The sequence below is a fragment of the Bubalus bubalis genome, chromosome 4 (genome assembly GCF_019923935.1).
Source record: "Bubalus bubalis isolate 160015118507 breed Murrah chromosome 4, NDDB_SH_1, whole genome shotgun sequence".
Classification (NCBI taxonomy): Eukaryota; Metazoa; Chordata; class Mammalia; order Artiodactyla; family Bovidae; genus Bubalus; species Bubalus bubalis.
Window position 1 is genome coordinate 51,756,847 of NC_059160.1, and position 15,350 is coordinate 51,772,196.

The 15,350-nt window shown below is 41.0% G+C and overlaps 1 long non-coding RNA gene across 4 annotated transcripts in view; it reads left to right on the forward strand.

The window, feature by feature from the left end:
- The first annotated feature begins 2,782 nt into the window (after positions 1-2,782).
- Positions 2,783-15,350, forward strand: part of LOC123333235 — a 59,239-nt gene continuing 46,671 nt past the window's right edge. For 2 of the 4 annotated variants that reach the window (XR_006550455.1, XR_006550453.1), the window contains exon 1: positions 2,783-3,815. This is a non-coding gene — a long non-coding RNA (uncharacterized LOC123333235). The remainder of the gene's footprint in view (positions 3,816-15,350) is intronic. The other 2 variants (XR_006550454.1, XR_006550452.1) reach the window with 2 other exon arrangements.

Consider the following 15,350-nt stretch of genomic DNA (forward strand, 5'->3'; position numbering starts at 1 on the left):
AAAAAAGCAATCCTGGACTTCCAAAAGTATGTTTTAAATGGGGTTTTCAAGTGAAATTTGTGTTTGGAGTATTCACTTGACTCTAGTGATTATGACAGAGGGTGTCATATATGTTTGTAGTGTCCTCCTCCTCAGCTTACTGTCATCACTATCAGTTAATACTAAGTTGATTGACATTTTCACAGGATAGTGATTAAAGGACTTCTTGCATTCTTTTAAGGTGAGCAACTGACGCCTTCTGTGTGCAGTTGCCAGGATCATACAGGACAAGAGCTCTTAATTGCATTTCCTAGGCTTCCAAAACCTCTATCAAACATGTATTGGGCAAAATATAACTTGTTCTATCGAGAATTACACACCATGATATCTCCTTAAGCTCTAGTGTGCAATAAAATATATTAACTAAAACTTTAGTTACTCTGTTCCACCCTGCTCTCAATCAGATTATTGGAGTAAGCTGTCCTTTGGAGCCAACCATCTCAACCACATCCATTGAAATGTGCCATCAGAAGTAAGATGGTGCCCTCAAGTCTATTAAGTGTTGTTCAGTTGCTCAGGATTTTGAACATTACTTAGCTAGCATGTGCTGTTGTTCAGTCCCTCAGATGTGTCCAACTCTTTGCGACCCCATGGACTGCAGCACACCAGGCTTTCCTGTCCTTCACCATCTCCCGGAGTTTGCTCAAACTCATATCCATTGAGTTGGTGATGCCATCCAACCATCTCATCTTCTGTCATTCCCTTTTCCTCCTGCCTTCTATCTTTCCCAGCATCAGGGATACATGCCCATGAAAGTAAAGGGACATTCTGGGCCCACTTAATTTGGTAAATGGAGCTGATTTGATTAGCTGGAGAAGATCTTGACTTATAAAACTGCTAACTCGAGTTACAAAAGTTCTTCCTCAAGTGGTTCTGAAGGATAGACGTCTAGTCACTTTTCCTTCATCTGTCACCTTTGTGAGCAGGAAACACCAGTAGGGTTGAGTTTGAGTTTTAATTCAAAGATTCTGAAGCATTTCACATCAAGAGATTTCAAGTTTTTGGTCACTTAATCCAGAAGGTCAAATAAATTCAGGACAAGAAAAATGTGGTTAAGTCCTCAGAGGAATCAGCACATTAATGGTGTGTGTATGCTCAATTGTGTCCTACTCTTTGCAACTCCATGGAACGTACCCTGCCAGACTCCTCTGTCCATGGAATTTTCCAGGCAAGAATACTGGAGTGGGTTGCCATTTCCTACTCCAGGGGATTAACCATCCTGCAGGAATTTAAAACTATTCTGTGTAGGCTCATGGGTATAAATAACATCAAAATTAGACATCATACATAAGTCACTGAGGCTATTTAACACAGTTATTGACTATACAAAGCTCTGACCTGTGGATTAGGCAGTCTCACAGTTCATTAGGGAATGTAATTAGCAAGCGTTTATTGGATTTCATTATGGGCTTCAGAGCAGACTGGTATGGGGAACGCCTTGACAGATATTTTCAGACCAATAACTAAGTGAGCATCACTTCAATGTTTGAAGTGGATAAAGATGTATTTTCAGATACAGATTCAGTGTCCCATGGGGTCGCAAAGAGTAGGACACAACTGAGCAACTATCACCTTCACCAAGCTAAATTCTCATCACACCTTCCTCCCCACCTCTCTCCCATCGTCAATGGCTTCCTCTTCCTCCGCCACATTAGACAGACTTTTCTGCCCAACCATCAAAGTCCTTCATGGTGCTCCCTCCTTCATCTCACATTTTAAAACATTATTTATTTTGGCTATGCTTGGTCTTCATTGCTGCGTGCGGGCTTTCTCTAATTGCCGTGAGTGTGGGCAGTGCACACAGTGGCTACTCTTGTTGTGGAGCACCGACGCTAGAGCACATGGGCTCAATGGTTGTGGCACATGGGCTTAGTTGCTCCCAGGCACGTGGGATCCTCCCACACCAGGGACAGAACTCATGTCCCCTGCCTTGGCCGGTGGACACCCAACCAGGGTGGACAACGTCAACCCTGGTGGACCACCAGGGAAGCCCCCTTCCCTTTGACACAAGCTTCCGCTGGCGTCAGGGCTGGCCTCCTCATCCCCCATGAGGGATGACCCCTCATCACCCGTGCTACTTGTCTGTATTTTCTTGCGTGTCTGACTCCTGTCTAGCACTCGATAAGGAATCATTTCTGGAGAAAGAGGGAGCCAGAGGTAGGTAAACCCATGGCAAAGAGAAGGAGAGGGATGCATATTTGAATTTGTAAGGGGGCAGTCATAGTAAAAGCTTTCATGAAATCTAAGCAGACTGATTCTTTGAGCAAAGGTTTTCAACACTAGCTGACCATTAGGATCACCTGGGAAGCTGTTCTAAAATACGGCCACCTGGTTCCACACTCACAGATTCTGATTTAATTGCTTGAGGTGGGGCCTGGACTTTCAAAGGTTTTCAGTGTTCCAGAAGATTCTAAAGTGTAGCCAGGTTAAGAACTACCCCTTCAGAGCAGGGCTCCGCAGACTTTAATGTTTTTGTCAATCACGGGAGTGGGGGTGGGGGAGCTTTTGTTACAGTGATGATCCTGGTTCAGCGGGCTTAGGGTGAGGCTCGATAGTTTGCGTTAGTGAAAGATTCCCAGGTGTGCTTGTGTGTGTTTGTGGACTACACTGTGGATAGCAAGCTCAGAATGGCAAAGCTGGAATAGGGCACCAACATACACTGTGCATCCAAAAAGAAAGTGAAATAAAGCATGTGTGTGCTACATTGCTTCCATCGTGTCTGTGTGACCCTATGGACTGTAGCCCTCCAGGCTCCTCTGTCCATGGGGATTCTCCAGGCAAAAATACTGGATTGGGTTGCCATGGCCTCCTCCAGGGGATCTTCCCGACCCAGCGATGAACTCCATCTCTTAACTCTCCTGCATTAATACCACCTGGGAAGCCCAAGATAAAGCACACTTGCTGTTATACTGCGTTTCAACCAAATAGGATGATGGTGGTAATGCTAATTTGAAAGCTGGGTAAACATATTAAAGTTTCCCCCGACCTCACCAGTCTGAGTACAGGTAAGGTCTCATGGTTACAATCTGTTTGTGGTACTTACTCAAACGTCTCCTTACACTCAGTTTGTACATCACAGAAACCCCAGCTCCCTCTCTGTGTCTCACCCAGTGAATTCTAGGTGCTCCTGGGCGGGGAGGGTCTTCTCTCGGTTCATTCCAACAATAATTCTCTCCGGTTCTTCAGCCCAGTATCTCCTAGCTCATGCTAAAAGCTCAAGATACCACCTGGGGAGGGAGTGCCCACCCTCAGAACCTGGTGTTGCCTGTCAAATCTCCCAGGGGTCCCAAAGCTGCAGAACCGTGGAAGTCCAGAGCAGGGTGCCCTTCCAGGGCCTGCGCTGTGCATGACTCACGCAGCAGTGGCAGTTACGCCTTTACTCCCCAGATGCATTCAGTGAGGGGGTCAGCCCTGCTTGCCTCCTGCTGTGTCAGTCAGAGTCTGTTCAGACATGGCGTCGGATGCTAGCTGCACCCCGTCTCCAGGCCCAAGTCCGCGCACTGGCCAAAACACAGACATTATATCTGCCTTGTTCCAAGAGGAAAAATATGAATTGGCCTCAAACCAAAAAATCTGCCACCTGGAACTGAGTTTCTCATCTGTGGGATGGCCAGTACTTGTGAATGCTGTCGGCCAGCAGTTCTCCATTTCCGCAGTTTTTTTGAGTGGGGAGTTATCACCCTTTGGAAATTTCTTTCAAGATGCATGTGGAAATTGAAATTGCAATAATATGAAGATAAAATCTTCCTGCCCATGCCCAGCCCTACTGCTCACAGGTAAGCCCCATTGACTATTTCAGTCTTTTGTTTTTTTTTTTTTATTTCAAAGTCTTATCATGGCTACCTCCCATGCGAAAATGTATGGTTATACTTCTGCTTCGTGATTTCTTGGTTTTAAGCAATGTCTATGAATTTCCAAGGTGAAAAATGTGAAATTTAATTCACTGGTACCATCTTCTTTTCTGACATCCTCCTCCTGATTTTTGTTGGTTGTATTTTTTAATGACTGGTTCTTACTTTGGTTACTTTTATAATTTTAAGTAACATGCTTAGACTTGTTTCTTGGCTCATACTCTTTAGATATTGTGCTTTTACTTTTGTGTAAGATAAAGGAATATACATGCCTACATATTCCTCAACTCCTCTCTTTTCTTTCCAAGTCCAGTTAGCTGTTTGGTTCCTTTGTTCATCTAAATGGAAAACAGTTTTAAAAGTTATGTTAAAATATTGTTTGATAAAGAAGTGGGGCAGGTTGACTGGCCATGCAAGATAGAAAATCTAATTTCATATCAATGGGGATATTCCAAGAGTCAAAGTCAAATCCATTTCTCTTCCTCTAAACTCCATCAAACAGTTTCAATCCTGCTGTGTATAGTTTGTTTTGCTTTTGGAACGCATACTTTTGTACTGTTTTGTACCCCCTGGTGTTTTAAAATTTGTTCGTTCTTGTTGATAAGATAATTTCCCACCCACCCCCAATCACTAATATCTTCCAGCTGTTTGATACATTTTGAAGCCAGGAATATGCACGGGCCTCTTCTAGGCCATGTGTGTAGACCTTATCCTGAGAGTACTTTTTGTTACACTCTTGAGTTTCACTGTTCTTATAGGTCACATCACTGTCTTTCTTTGATTTATTTTTCCTTTTGCCAAAGTAGAGCTTCAAGTTCCTTTCACAGAAAACATAGGTGTTTGCATATCTAAAAATAAATTTTTGCTTATCTGAGTTTTTGCATGTCTGAAAATTGGTTTTGGGATAGCTGAATTTTTGCATATGTGAATATGTATTATACGCCTGTAATAATATGATTAATGGCTTGGTTAATTTTACAATCAAAATCACTTTCATTCAGAACCACTTTGAAGGTATTTCTCAACTGCCTTCTAGAATTTAGTGTCACTGAAAAGTAGTGGTTAAGAGTACTAAGCCAAACTGCTGGGATTTGTTTAGTTTTTTTGTTTTTGTTTGTTTGGTTCTGCCGGGTCTTAGTTGCGGCATGCAGATTATTCATTGCATTATGTGGCTCTCGCGTTGTGGCTCTGGTTATGGTTCGTGGGCTCTAGAGGGTGTGGGCTCAGCAGTTGCAGTGTGCTGGCTTAGTTGCTCCTCGGCATGTAGGATCTTCCTGGACCAGGGACTGAACCTGTGCCCCATGAATTGGCAGGCAGACTCCCAACCACCGGACAAACAGGGAAGTCCCCAAAGTGCTGGTTTTTGTTACCAAATTGAGGTTTGTTTGTTGCTCAGTAGCCAATACTAAGAGTCAAGTGTTGGGCAAAAGGAAAAATAGGTTTATTAAAGACGTTGGTGATTCTGGGGAGAAATTTCCATAAATCCAAGATTTCAAAGAACCAACTCCTCAGGTTTTGTTTGGAGATTTTGGGGAAAAGAAGAAAAGGCTACATCCTGGGGAGGGGGTAGGCTATTTTCAGAGATGATTGTCTCAATCACACAATTCCAAATAGTGGTCATATCTCACTTGTGGTTAGATTATCTGAGCCACAGATCTCTGATCGGTTAGTCCTTCTGATTCCACATGATCTGGGGTCTACGTGCTGTGGGCAGCATATGGTTAACTTCTTCCACCTGGTGGTAGTTCCAGCATCTGCCAAACAGCTCAAAGATATGGCTCCAAGTATTATCTATAGCCCTTGAGGAGGAACTGAAGTCCTTGACTTTGTTTAATGGCCAAACAATTATTGTTTTGTCTTGCTTGACTGTTTTTCTTGCAGCATTTTCTCACTGCTCAGACTAAATTTATTTTTTAGATAAAGTTTTTCTACAGATAAGAATTAGGCAGAGAACATAGGGGTGGGGTGGGCATCTGTCCTGGGAAGACCCCATAGGGTTCTACTCAGTTACATTTTGAATCCTAGTTTGCTAGCTGCTGGTTTTATATCCAAGGGTAAATTCTTCCGAGTTTTCATGTAAAAAATGGTAATAATAACAACAGTAGTGGTAGTAGCAGCGGCAGCTAACTCATAGGTCTATTTTGAGAATTGAATTACCTAATATATATCAAGTTAAAACAGCTACTCACACACAGATAGCCCTATAAAAGTGTTGGCTCTTTTTTTGGAATCAATTTTATCATTATCTTTATATTTATCCTGGGTATTTTGAAATTTCGTGATACTAAAGCTCTGTAGGTCCTTTTGCACTCAATAAACTTGGTACTTAGAACACCCTTCCAAGTATCTTCCTTAAACTCTGGAATTCTAAAAAATACTTTCATGACTTCCATTTTCTCTCTTCTTTCTAGAGCATCTTAGTTAAATGTAGGCTGTGTTGGATTGAGATTGTGTGTTTCTTATCTTCTTTCTTCAGATTTTCCATTTCTTTCTATATGCTGGAAGATCTCTTCTATTTCTTCCACCTAATTTAAATATTACATTTAAATTTTCTGCACCCATATCTTGATCACAAACAATTTCTTGTTCTTTGTTCCTTTTGGAGTTTTTAATGGACATAATTAATACCTATCCACATCTCTTTGTGGCTTTAGTTAGATTTATGATCTCCAGTTTCTGCTAAATTATCTCGGGTCCTTCAGAATGTGATGACAATGGTCCTTTATAGAGGCCTCACATCTTTTGAATACTCTCTGTTTTAATACTTCTCTATGATACTAGTTTCTTCTACTCACAATAGATGTATTTTAAAAATCAAATTTGCAACTCCCAGTAACTAGACTTTGGTTCTGTCAGCCAAAATATGTTTCTAAGAGAACTTTGATTCTAAAGTTGGTTGTATGAGGGAATTGCTAGGTCACATGACATCTATTTTGCGCTGAGGGGAGGCAAAGGCAAAATTTCTCTGAGATCTGTAGCAGCAGGGACCACAGCTCACCCTCCACCAGACTAGTTTTGTAATATGTTTTGGAAGATGTTCCTGGAGACTCCAGGTTGATTCCTCCTATTCTTTCAAGATCGTCTAAGATGCCAAATACCCAATACCATGCTTTCTTGATGATGACTCTCTAGCTGAATTTATCCCCCAAATTCCAGATTTTTTCAAACTGCACACATTAACTTGCCATATGGACACTCATTGAGCCCCACTTCCTGGTATTCATGCCTTGGTATAATCCTCCCTTTGAGTGTGGACAGGATGAGCATATTGCCTCACTTCTAATGAATAGAATATGGCAAACGTGTTCTTGTTGTTCAGTCACTCAGTCATGTCTGACTCTTTGCAACTCTGTCCTTCACCATCTCCCAGAACTTGCTCAAACTCGTGTCCATTTGGTCAGTGATACCATCCAACCATCTCATCCTGTCACCCTCTTTTCCTCCTGCTTTCAATCTTTGTCAGCATCAGGGTCTTTTCCAGTGAGTCAGCTCTTTGCATCAGGTGGCCAAAGTATTGGAGCTTCAGCATCAGTCCTCCCACTGAATATTCAGGATTGATTTCCTTTAGGATTGACATGTTTGATCTCCTTGCAGTCCAAGGGACTCTCAAGGGTCTTCTCCAGCACCACAGTTAAAAAACATCAATTCTTCAGCACTCAGCCTGCTTTACGGTCCAACTGTCACATGCATACATGACTACTGGGAAAACCATAGCTTTGACTATACAGACCTTCATCAGTAGAGTGATGTCTCTGTTTTTTTAATAGCTGTCTAGGTTTGTCATAGCTTTTCTTCCAAGAAGCAATCATCTTCTAATTTCCTGACCAGTATCACTGTCCACAATGATTTTGGAGCCCAAGAAAATAAAATCTGTCACTGTTTCCACTTTTTTTGCCATCTATTTGTCATGAAGTGATGGGTCTGGATGCCATGATCTTCATTTTTTAAATGTTGAGTTTTAAACCAGCTTTTTCACTCTCCTTTTTCACCTTCAAGAGGCTCTTTAGTTCCTCTTCGCTTTCTGCCATTAAGATGGTGTCATCTGTATATCTGAGGTTGTTGATATTTCTCCCAGCAATCTTGATTCCAGCTTGTGATTCATCAGGTCTGGCATTTCACATGACATACTCTGCTTGTAAGTTAAATAAGCAGAGTGATAATATACAGCCTTGATGTACTCCTTTCCCAATGTGGAAGCAGTCCCTTGTTCCATGTGCAGGTCTAACTGTCAATAGTCCTGTCCTACAAACAGGTTTCTTAGGTAAGGTGGTCTGATATTCCCATCTTTTTAAGAATTTTCCAGTGTGCTGTGATCCACATAGTCAAAAGCCTTTGTGTTGTCAATGAAGCAGAAGTAGATCTTTTTCTGGAATTTCCTTGCTTTTTCTAAGATCCAGTGGATTTTTGGCAATTTGATCTCTGGTTCCTCTGTCTTTTCTAAATCCAGCTTGTACATCTAGAATTTCTCAGATCATGTATTGTTGAAGCCTATCTTGAAGGATTTTGAGCATTACTTTTGCTTGCATGTTCTGTTGTTCGGTCACTCAGTCGTGTCCAACTCTTTGTGACCCCGTGGATGGCAGCATGCCAGGCTTCCCTGTCCTTCACCATCTCCCGGAGCTTGCTCAGATTCATGTGCATTGAGTCGGTGATGCCATCCAACCATCTCATACTCTGTCGTCCCCTTCTCTTCTGCCTTCAATCTTTCCCAGCATCAGGGTCTTTTCCAGTGAGTCAGTTCTTCGAATCAGGTGACCAAAATATTGGAGCTTCAGCTTTAGCATCAGTCCTTCCAATGAGTATTCAGGGTTGACTTCCTTTAAGATTGACTGGTTTGATCTCCTTGCAGTCTATGTGAAATGAGTGCAATTGTAGAGTAGTTTGATTCTTTGGCATTGCCTTTTTTGGGGACTGGAATGAAAACTGACCTTTTCCAGTCCTGTGGGCACTGCTGAGTTTTTCAAATCTGCTGGCATATTGAGTACAGCACTTTAACAACATCATCTTTTAGGATTTGAAATACTTCAGCTGGAATCCATCACCTCCACTAGCTTTGTTCATAGTAATGCTTCCTAAGGCCTGCTTGACTTCACACTCCAGGATGTCTGACTCTCGGTGAGTGACCACACCATCGTAGTTATCTGGGTCATTAAGACGTTTCTTGCATAGTTTTTCTGTATATTCTTCTTAACCTCTTCTGTTTCTGTTAGGTTCTTGCTGTTTTTGTCCTATATTGTGCCCATCTTTGCATGAAATATTTCCTTGGTATCTCTAATTTTCTTGAAGAAATCTCTAATCTTTCCCATTCTATTGTTTTCCTCTATTTCTTTGCTTTGTTCACTCTAGAAGGCTTTTTTTATCTCTCCTTGCTATTGTCTGGACATTAGATGGGTATATCCTTCCTTTTCTCCTTTACCATTCATTTATCTTCTTTTCTAAGCTATATGTAAGGCCTACTCAGACAACCAATGTGCCTTCTTGCATTTCTTTTTCTTGAGGATGATTTTGGTCACTGCCATCTGTACAAGGTTACTAACCTCCATCCATAGTTCTTCGGGCACTCTATCAGATCTAATCCCTGGAATCTATTTGTCACTTCCACTGTATAATCGTAAGGGATTTGATTTAGGTTATACCTGAGTGGTCTAGTGGTTTTCCTACTTTCTTCAATTTAAGCCTGAATTTTGCAATAAGGAGTTCATGATCTGAGTCACAGACAGCTCCAGATCTTGTTTTTGCTGACTGTATAGAGCTTCTCCATTTTCAGCTGCAAAGAACATAATCCATCTGATTTCAGTTTGACCATCTGGTGATGTTCACATGTAGAGTCGTCTCTTGTGTTGTTGGAAGAGGGTGTTTGCTATGACCAGTGCATTCTCTTGGCAAAACTCTTAGCCTTTGCCGTGCTTCAATTTGTACATCAAGGCCAAACTGGCCTGTTACTCTAGGTATCTCTTTATTTCCTACTTTTGCATTCCAGTCCCCTATAATAAAAAGGACATCTTTTTTTGGTGTTAGTTCTAGAAGGTCTTGTAGCTCTTCATAGAACCAGTTAACTTCAGCTTCTTTGGCATTGGTGGTTGAGGCATAGACTTGGATTTCTGTGATGTTGAATGGTTTGCCTTGGAAACAAACCGAGATCATTTGTTGCGTTTGAGATTGCACCCAAGTACTGCATTTCCAACTCTTGTTGACTATGAGGGCTACTCCATTTCTTCTAAGGGATTATTGCCTACAGTAGTAGATATAATGGTCGTCTGACCTGGCAGACATGCTAGGATGTCTAAGTCTAAGATTATGTAAATAGAAGACTGTGGTTTCCAGCTTGGACCCTCAGTCTTTCTAGCTCTCCCTTGGGTCATTCACCCTAGAGAAAGCCAACTGCCATATCATAATGCAGCCCTGCAGAGAGGCCTATGTGGTCAGAGAGCAGGACCCACGACATATTATATGAGTGAGCTGGGAAGCAGGGCCCCAGACTCTCAACTGAGCTTGAGTGCAACCTCTTGAGACATCTTGAGCCAGAGGCACCCAGCTAATCCATCTAACTTCTGAATTGTTATCTGTGAGATAGTACATATTTGTTTCTCGGCCACTATGTGGTGGGGTAATTTGTTATGCTGCAATAGCTCACTAATAAATATATCACAGGTTTAACTTGTCTAAAACTAAGCCCCCAACATGCTCCTCCTCCCACAGTTTTCCCCATCTCAATAAAAGCCTACTCTATCCTTTCAGACCAAAAAGTTGGAATTATCATTGACTTCTCTTTTTCTCTCACAACTAATAGCCAAACCATCAGCAAATCCTACTAGCTCTATCTTCAAAATATTTCTAAAATCTGACTCTTTTTTCATCTTCACTACCACCCTGGATGACTTCTTGTTCCCAGAAACTCATTGAAATGATAAAGGGGGTAAACTCAATTGCTCAATATGTCATCTTCCACCAGGAGATAGCCTATTATATTTCTTATTGTCCCCACTATATGATAATGCCTTTATTTTTCTACTTGTGTTTGTTACCTTTTTACCAGAAGTCTTTGTGCCTGGTATTATGAAATTTTATAATGATATGCCTCTTGGATATTTTTTTTGTTCATTGTGGTAAGCAGAGTCTCTCCTTTACTTCTGGAAAATTTCCCACTATATTTAGATAATTTTCTATTCACTGTCTTATCTGTCTGGAACTCCTAGGTTGGAAATTGTGCCTTCCGAGTAGATTAACCACTCTCTAATCTTTCTTGTTTTTTATCTTTGAATCTCTCTCTTTTTTTAATCTCCTTTCTGTGAGGTTTCATCTCCCTATCCTTCAATTGAATTTATTTTGGCTCTCCTATTTTTAATTTCCAAAAGTTCTTTTTATTCTCTATCTGTTCCTTGTTCTTGGCATTTCTTGTTTTATGAATACAATATCCTCTGTTACCTCTTGAAAGATACCAGCTCCACTTGGTGGGTTTTGCTTGTTTTCATCTTCTCTATTTCCTCTGGATTTATTTTTTTTCCCTCTGCTTTGTGTTCTTTTGTTTTTGATGGCTTCCCCAAATATTTGGAGATTCTTTGCTATTTGCTTTGTTAAAGGATTAAACTGAGTCATATTAAAATTTTTAAGAGTTCATTTGAGCAAAAGTACATTCAAAGCAGTGCCGAATGGAAAGTGGTTAGAAATGTACCCCCAGCAACCAGGGAAAGACTTATATAGAGAAATGTGGAAGCAAAGAAAGGAAATTATTTGATTGGCTATAGTTTAAAGCCTAGTTTGCTGTTTGTGATTGGTTGTCCTTACTGTGTTCATTTCATAACCTTAAAGCATTTACAGGCTTAGATTCTGGTGACTGATGCTGTATGGCTTACATAAGCAGTCTCCTTGTTTAATTATTCTAACAGCTTATAGTTAAGAGTAAGATCACATACGGTTTCATTTGCTGACATGGATTTTTACTTTAGAATCATTAGGGCAATTGGGCATTTCTTTGGAGGACATTTCTCCAGAATCTCAACTAACATGTATATTGCAAAAGGCTTATTCCCACATTGGAAGGCAAGGAATAATAGCCAACCATAGAGTGCCAGACATGAGTACCAGAGTATTCTTGTCTACACATGACTTCTCGGCAACACACTGAACTATGCGCTTACCATATTTTATTATTGTACTATAACTTGTGACCAGCTGAGGACAAGGACTGTCATTTATTCATCTGGATATTCCTCAATGTCTCAATAAATGCTTGTGGAATGAATAAATGGATAAGCTAAATTTATTTAGAGCCTTGCCCAGAAACTCAAATAACACCAACCTAATAATATTGGCTAACTAACTGCTGTGTCAGAGGTCCCCCACCCCAGGCCCTTAGTGATCCACCCCAGGTGAGGCAACTCAGATTGAATGTATGGAAACAAGGGTCTGCAGGTGCTTAGCACCTGTCAGAATGGCCGTCCTCTCCACTGTGCTGTGTTGCTGCTTATGCTTAGCAATGAGGCCAAATTCATTCTTGGGTCCTTTTTGTCAAAACTGAACATGGAGATAATGGCTTCTAACTACAATTAGCTCTTGAACAACATGGTGTTTGAATTGTGTGGGTCCATTTATAGAGGGTTGTTTTTTTTTTTCCATAAACAGTCAGCCTTTTCTATTTCTGGGTTTTATGTCTGTCTGCAGATTCAACCAACTGCAGATGGAAATTTCCATCCCTGGTTGGTTGAATTTGCAGATGCAAAATCGGGTATACAGAGGGCTGCTGGACTATGCCATTTTATACATGGGACTTGGGCATCTGTATATTTTGGTATCTGCAGGGGCTCTTAGAACAAGTTTCCTGGGACTATCAAGGGATGACTGTGTATGGCGATCCCTTGTGTGTATTTGATTTGGATATTTTTCTATCTTGTATTTTCCACATTAAAGTGCTATCAGTATTGTGGCAGCTCTGTTGTTTTGCCATCTCACTAACCTGAATAACCACTTATCTGAAAATGTGCCTTCTTTGAGACCAATGGTGAACACTATATTATTTTCCATCTAGGAAAAGGAACATTATCCCTATTATTTTTTCCCCTTTTAAGACAGTTTATTATATTTTCTCCAACATCAAGATAATTAACATTTTTAATAGGCTTCTTAATACCTTTTGGAAATACAAAGAGATGATGTCTTTCCCACTGAAGCATCTATTATTCATTCGCATCATGAAAGTGAAAGTGTTAGTCGCTCCATCATGTCCGACTCTTTGCAACCCCACGGACTGTAGCCTGCCAGTCTCCTCTTGTCCGTGAAATTCTCCAGGCAAGAATACGGGAGTGGGTAGCCATTCCCTTCTCAATGGGTTCTTCCCAACCCAGGGATCAAATCCAGGTCTCCTACAGTGCAGGCAGATTCTTTATCATCTTCACTTTTTTCCCACTGAAGCATCTATTATTTATTTGCATCATACCAAGTACAATAATGGATAAGAGAAGAAATGTTCCCTTCAGAGTTTTACAATCTAGTGAAGGAAGAATACACAAACATAACTAATACAAGTTTGGCAAATATTGTAGTAGTACTAACACCTCAGAAATAGTATTTAAGGGATGGAGAATAAGCCAGTGGTCTTTCTGTGATCCTAGCTGGCTTTACACAGAGCTTCTAAATGACTCTCAGACATATAAGTAAAAGTTTAAATTAGTAAAATTACCTTGTGCTTTGCTTTTATCACTTCCAGTTTGGATTCATAAATTAACAAATGGAAGTTTCAAGTGACAGGCAGGTGTGAAAGAGAACCCAAAGAAACAGCTGCTTTAAGGAATAATATTGAAAATGCATAAAAGCTGTTAATAAATAAAAAGAAGCCCATATGTGTATTTTTTAAAAATCCAACACTTCTTTTCTGGCTTCCTTGCAATTCCTAAATGTAAATAGATTTTTAAAAAAATTAACCAAATCAGCCCAGATTCGCAAAGACCCTCAAGGATAAGAAAGGAGTTAATGTGAAAGCTTAAGAAATGATGGTTGTTGAAAAAGGAGAGTGGAGCATGAAAGACAGAACCAAGGCTCATGAATGTGGCCAGGAAGTGAAACTGAGGTGGGGGTGAGGGTAAGACAAACAAGAGTGGCTTGAGTCCAGCTGCTCAGAGGAGCCCTTGGATTCTGTGTTTGCTTGGGAAATGACGAGGCTGAGAAGGCTCCAGACCTCAGTCTCCTTCTCCCACCACCACCAAAGACCAAAGCAGCTCTGCATGTGTCTATTTTTCCAGCTGAGTGAGTCAAAGTTCATACTGTTCACCACACAACAGGCCAATCAAGAGACCAGTTGCCGGGGCAACGAATAGCAACTTTATTAGAAAAGTCGGCAGACTGAGAAGATAGGGGACTAGTGTCCCAAAATACCTTCTCACCCAGGTTCGAATTCAGGATTCTTTTATACTTAAAGAGGAGGGGCTAGGATTGGTTGCTGCAAGCCAAATCCTTTGTTCTTATAGCCATCCACATAGGCTGGATATTCCTATGGACCTCAACAAGACAAATGTTATTCTATGTTCTCTGCAACTTTTAATTGCTTTATGAATGGAAAAGTGGTATACCCTTGAAGGTCAGAACCTTGAGAATGGACTGTCCTATATATTTCAGATTATAGGCAACATCCTTAACTCGTGCGTGTGTGCTAAGTCTATTCAGTCGTGTCTGACTCTGTGTGACGCTATGGACTGTAGCCCACCAGGCTCCTCTGTCCATGGGATTCTCTAGGCAAGAATACTTGAGTGGGTTGCCATGCCCTTCTCTAGGGCATCTTCTTGACCCAGGGATTGAACCTGCATCTCTTACATTTCCTGCATTGCCAGGCAGGTTCTTTACCACTAGCACCACCTGAGAAGCCCAATAGAATACACAGGTTAAAATAAAAGAAACAGATCCAATATGGGGTCAGATACGTTCATCCCTATTACAAGGTTGGACTTCTTTTTTAAAAAAATTAATTTATTTTAATTGGAGGATAACTACTTTACAGTGCTGGTTTTTGCCATACATCAACATGTATCAGTCATGGGTGCACATGTGTTCCCCCATCCTGAATTCCCCTCCTACTTCCCTCCCCACCCTATCCCTCTGGGTTGTCCCAGAACACCAGCTTTGAGGGCCCTGCCTCATGCATCAAACTTGCACTGGTCATCTGTTTTGTATATGGTAATATACATGTTTCAATGCTAGTCTCTCAAATCATCCCGCCCTCGCCTTCTCCCACAGAGTCCAAAAGTCTGTTCTTTACATCTGTGTCTCTTTTGCTGCCTTGCATATAGGATCATCATTACCATCTTTCTGAATTCCATATATATATGTGTTAATATACAGTATTTGTGTTTCTCTTTCTGACTTACTTCACTCGGTATAATAGGCTCCAAGATTTCATTTGAACCCATCGTTTGGAAGTTTATGCAAAGTTTAAATGAAGGTTGCTGCGCTGGCATAGAGAGCCAATCAGAA